Raw genomic sequence first — 6000 nt, forward strand, 5'->3', positions numbered from 1 at the left:
TATCAGGTTGGCTACATCAGCAAATGTGTCACCTATCCTTTGTTCTACAGTGAGTACTCTCTGGGTGAGCTGAGCCAGTTGTTTATTGATATCTCCGGTCTGCTGTTTAAACATGGGACCAATGGCAGCTGTAATGGCACTGATCATAGTTGTGTGTGAGAACTGCGTGTCTGCAGGTGACAATACCTTCTCAGAGGCTGGCAGAGAGTCAGGGAGCGAGTCTCCATCCGAGGAATCCTCTTGGTCTACCACACTAGCTGTGTCACCCATGGGGGGAAGGGCATTGTCATGCTGACGGTGGTGGGAGACAGCGTCCAGCGCCATCTTGTTTTGTGTACTGCGCTTCCCCTTCCGGGTGTGCGTTCTGCTGCCAGGCATCGCTGTAAAATACTTTTCCATACAGCGGGCCCGGAGATACAGGTAAGCGGGTGGTCAGGGCTAACTCTGGAGGGCTCAAAGCCGTGGAAAGAGGCAAGCGGGCGGGTCGGTCAGAGGAGCTCCTCTGCTCAGCTGCCGTCCATGCGGGAGACGGAAGCAGACATTGCGTATTATCAATTTTACGATCAGCCAGCTCTTTTAAGGCGGTAGATCCTGGAACAGGTAAAACCACCTTTTTTGAGAGTCTGGATACTGACGCGTCAACAATAGGCAGGTTTTCCCATTTTTTCCTATCCTCTACCGGGAAAGGAAATGCTACCAGAACCCTTTTAGGTATCTGGAATTTTTTATCCGGGTTTTCCCAAGCCTTTTCAAAAATAGCATTGAATTGCTTTGACGCAGGGAAGGTTAGCTATGCTTTCTTATTCTCAGTGAAGTAAGCCTCCTCAACCTGCTTGGATGTTGTATCAGCAATATTCAACACATCCCTAATAGCCTCTATCATCAACTGCACCCTTTTAGCAAGAGATGCTGCCACCCGCAACACATCCCCGTTACCGTCTACAGTGTCAGAATCGGTATCCGTATCATCCTGCATGATCTGCACAAGAACACGTTTATGGGAATATACAGCGGGGAGTCCTGATGTACCAGAACTGGGACAGACTGCCATAAATAAAGGATAATAATAGAGTTCATTCTGTGCAACCCTATTTGAAATCTGAGAAATCATAGATTTGATAGAGGATAACCACTCAGGCTCCCTTGCTGGTATCTGTGCTAAACCAGTGCAATCCTGATTACATGAAATGGGATCATCCTGAGAGGACATATTCTCTGCAGCGTATGACACAGAGTCCCTGGACATTGCTTAGTGAAGACCACAGACACTCCACACACACACAGGGGAGGACAGACAGAGTTTCACCCCCAAGAATGGCAAGAGAGACACAGAGAATAGAGCCACCCACACACAGCGCTTTCAATACAAAGGGAGACCCCCTATCAGCACTGACTGTGCACCTTAATAGGTTACACAGTCATTTGCACCCTCCCCCCCTTCTACAACCCCCTGGTACCGTGAGAGATAGCTGGAGTTGCTGTGGAGGGACTTGCTCTTCCTGGACAGCGCTATGCAGGCAGGAAAATGGCGCTGAACGCTGCTGGGTCCGCTCTGAGGAGAAGCTCCACCCCCAAAATGGCATTCTTCCCGCTCTTCATAGGATTATACTGGCCTGAGGATTTATGCTGCCTGAGATCCCGGGACCCTGACAGGCTGTGTGACCAGTGTAGAGTGTAGGCGCTGGCTCAGGGTGCCCCTTACAGCGCCGTACAAGGTACCACTGAGCCTCCGGAGCGCAGTTAATACTACGCTCCTACCCTGAAGCCGCCATCTTCACACCGGCCCCCTGCTTGCTAGGGGGGTTGGTGACTCACTCGCCACTGATCTTCAGCTCTGTAAGGGGGTGGCAGCATGCTGCTGGGGTGAGCGATCCCCTGTTGCGGGGAGCGATCTATCCCCTCTGGAGCTCAGTGTCCTGTCAGTGGAATAGTGGCTCAGACCCCGCCGCAGGGCAGACACTACTCCCCCCCTTAGTCCCACGAAGCAGGGAGGCTGTTGCCAGCAGCCTCCCTGTAAAATAATAAACTCTAAAATAAACTTTACTAGACAAACTCTGGAGAACTCCCCTAGCTGTGACCGACTCCTCCGGGCACATTTTCTAAACTGAGTCTGGTAGGAGGGGCATAGAGTGAGGAGCCAGCCCCCACTCTCAAACTCTTAAAGTGCCAATGGCTCCTGGTGGACCTGTCTATACCCCATGGTACTAATGTGGACCCCAGCATCCTCTAGGATGCAAGAGAAATAATAATTTTATATATATATATATATATATATATATATGTGTGTGTGTGTGTGTGTGTGTGTGTGTGTGTGTGTGTGTGTGTATATATATATATATATATATAAATGTCCAAATGGTGTCCGGTACTCAAAGCCAAAAGTTATGCTGTGTATATCAGCGTATCTGAAGTTTCACACCTGTAAAGTTGCGGCCTGTCTGGTCGTCCTGTTCTCCCTTGCCGCCACGCCTGCTGAAATCCACGTGGAACACCTGCGAAGAATTTGGGCGGAAGGACGGAGATACCCCTGTACGAACAACACTCCAAAGTGCACAAGGATCACTCCAGTGGGATACGGTGATAATGATTTATTGTGACCAGAGCGTGGTCACCTGTTAACATAACGTGATTTATAGATTGATACACTTAGTGCATTTCAATAAGGCACATTAATTTTTGGTCACATATCCTTTGCATGGAGAACATAAGCGTAGCGCAATGGCGACATAAGTGCATTTCAGAACTTCAACACCTAAACAGGTATTTAGACAGGCTGTTTCATGAATATTCAACCGGTATACCAACCAGCCACTAGGTGGCACAATAAGTTCAACAAAGGGAGTCTCTAACCCTACACAGAATCCTACAAAGTTCAAAAGTGAGTTCACACGGTAAAGCCCGCAAGGGGCTTGCTACACTCGCCCCTCCCTTCACCAAAATGGTTACCTCAGCTCTCAGTCCTGACCAACTATCCTCCATCCAACTGTCACTGGTCATGTGACCTTCCCCTGACCTCTAGAGCTGCTGCCAAGGCTACTGGGAATTATCTGCCTGTGTAATTTTAATGTACATACTCTGTAGCGTGTCACACACAATACATCATATAGCAGAATATTACATTTAAAAAAAAAATGTTTAGAATAATTTAAAGATGATATGAATAATACAAAGATACTATTCTAAATTTTCCAAAGTTCTAAATATCATCTTTTTATGTCACTGGTCAGAATGGGGGACACTTCCCATGCACTGTGCCTGAACCTACAGACTCTGCTGGACCTATTATTACACAGCTTGAATTAGTTATGAAAATAAGGGGACATCTGGAGTGACTTTTTTAATTTAGAACTTTTGCATGTGTATAGCTTTGTTTTATATTGTGCAATGTGTACCTAGAAATGGCCCTCAGAAAGAGTTTTGTTATTGGCGCTAACAATAGCAGCAGGCTGTCCAGGGTGCCTCCTCCTCCTCCTCCCTGCAGCCGGATGGATCTCCAGCTGTGTTGCTAGGGGGAGAACGAGTTTCGTTTTCGGAACCAGGGCTGCTTTAACAGAAGTATGCTGGGGGGGGGGGGGAGGCGTCAGTGGCACGGGATGGCAGAGACCTCAGAGGTGGCAGGCTGCGGTGGCCCGGCGGTAAGAAGCCCATATGGTTCTATAGGGTATCGCCATCTTTTGATGGCTTTACACTCAGGGGCGAAAAAAGGATTGGCCGTGGGTTAGTATCACATTTTCCCTTTAGTACATCCCTTCCAGAGAGAGGCAGCAGGGACATACAGTAGAGACAGTGAGAGGCAACAGGGACGTGGGGACAGAGAAAGCAGGGATGTAGAGACAGATAGAGGCAGTAGAAACATAAGGACAGAGAGAGGCAGCAGGGACATACAGCAGTATCAGAGGGAGACAACAGGAGTGTAGGGACAGAGAGAAAGCAGGGACATACAATAGGGACAGAGTCAGCAGAGACATACAGTAGGGACAGAGAGAGGTAGCAGGGATATAATGAAAGAGAGAAGCAGCAGGGACATACAGTAGGGACAGTGGCAGCAGAGACACACAGAAGTAACAGAGGCATCAGGGATGTAGGGACAGAGAAATGCAGCAGGGATCTAGGGACAGAAATGCAACAGGGATGTAGGGACAGAGGCAGCAGGGACATACAGTAGTAACAGAAAGAGGCAGCATGGACATAGGGACAGAGAGAAGCAGCAGGGAAATACAGTAGGGACAGTGGCAGCAGAGACACACAGTAGGGACAGAGAGAGGCAGCAGGGATGTAGGGACAGAGAAAGACAGCAGGGACATAGGGATAGATAGAGGCAGCAGGGATGTAATGATATAGAAAGGCAGCAGGGACAGAGGCAGCAGGGAGATAGGGACAGAGAGGCAGCAGGGAAATACAGCAGTGACAGAGAGAGTCAGCAGGGACATACAATAGGGACAGAGGAAGCAGAAATACACAGTAGGGACAGAGAGAGGCAGCAGGGATGTAGCGACAGAGGCAATAGGGATCTAGGGACAGAGAGAGGCAGCAGGGACATAGAGACTTGGGTAGCAGGGATGTAGAGACAGACAAAGGCAGCAAGGACATACAGTAGGGACAGTGGCAGCAGAGACACACAGTAAGGACAGAGAGAGGCAGCAGGGATGTAGGGACAGAATGAGGCAGCAGCAATGTAGGAACAGAGGCAGCAGAGATGTAGGAACATAGGCAGCAGGGATGTAAGGACAGAGAAAGGCAGCAGGGACAGAGGCAGCAGATGTAGCGACAGAGGCAATAAGGATCTAGGGACAGAGAGAGGCAGCAGGGACATAGGGACTTAGGCAGAAGGGATGTAGAGACAGGGATGTAGAGACAGACCAAGGCAGCAGGGACATAGGGACAGAGGCAGCAGGGATGTAGGGACAGAGATAGGCAGCAGGAACATAGAGTAGGGACAGAGTAGGGACAGAAAGAGGCAGCATGGATGTAGTGACAGGGGCACCATGGACATACAGTAGTAACAGAGAGAGGCAAAAGGGACATACAGTAGGGACAGTGGCAGCAGAGACACACAGTAAGGACAGAGAGAGACAGCAGGGACAGAGGCAGTAGGGATGTAGGGACAGAGAGAGGCAGCAGGGAAATACAGTAGTGACAAAGAGAGGCAGCAGGGACATACATTAGGGACATAAGAAGCAGAAACACACAGCAGGGACATGGAGAGGAAGCAGGGATGTAGTGCCAGAAGCAATAGGGATGTAGGGACAGAGAAATGCAGCAGGGATGTAGGGACAGAGAAAGGCAGCAGTGACATAGGGACAGAGGCAAAAGGGACATACAGTAGTAACAGAAAGAGGCAGCAGGGACATAGGGACAGAGAGAAGCAGGGACATACAGTAGGGACAGTGGCAGCAGAGACACACAGTAGGGACAGAGAGAGGCAGCAGGAATGTAGGGACAGAGAAAGACAGTAGGGTTATAGGGATAGAGGCAGCAGGGACATAGGAACAGAGGCAGCAAAGATGTAAGGACAGAGAAAGGCAGCAGGGACTGAGGCAGCAGGGATGTAGGGAAAGAGAGGCAGCAGGGAAATACAGCAGTGACAGAGAAAGGCAGCAGGGACATACATTAGGGACAGAGGAAGGAGAAACACACAGTAGGGACAGAGAGAGGCAGCAGGGATGTAGCGACAGAGGCAATAGGGATCTAGGGACAGAGAGAGGCAGCAGGGACATAGGAACTAAGGCAGCAGGGTTGTAGAGACAGACAAAGTCAGCAGGGACATAGGGACAGAGGCAGCAGGGATGTAGGGACAGAGCTAGGCAGCAGGGAGATACAGTAGGGACAGAAAGAGGCAGCATGGATGTAGTGACAAGGGCACCAGGGACATACAGTAGTAACAGAGAGAGGCAGCAGGGACATACAGTAGGGACAGTGGCAGTAGAGACACACAGTAAGGACAGAGAGAGGCAGCAAGAACATACAATAGGGACAGTGGCAGCAGAGACACAGTAAGGA

At 49.7% G+C, this 6000-nt stretch overlaps 1 long non-coding RNA gene across 2 annotated transcripts in view; it reads right to left on the bottom strand.

The window, feature by feature from the left end:
- Positions 1–3009, bottom strand: part of LOC134970001 (uncharacterized) — a 320801-nt gene extending 317792 nt beyond the window's left edge. For both annotated transcript variants that reach the window (XR_010189611.1, XR_010189610.1), the window contains exon 1: positions 2947–3009. This is a non-coding gene — a long non-coding RNA (uncharacterized LOC134970001). The remainder of the gene's footprint in view (positions 1–2946) is intronic.
- Positions 3010–6000: the final 2991 nt, after the last annotated feature.

This window comes from Pseudophryne corroboree, chromosome 11 (genome assembly GCF_028390025.1).
Source record: "Pseudophryne corroboree isolate aPseCor3 chromosome 11, aPseCor3.hap2, whole genome shotgun sequence".
In the NCBI taxonomy this organism is placed as follows: Eukaryota; Metazoa; Chordata; class Amphibia; order Anura; family Myobatrachidae; genus Pseudophryne; species Pseudophryne corroboree.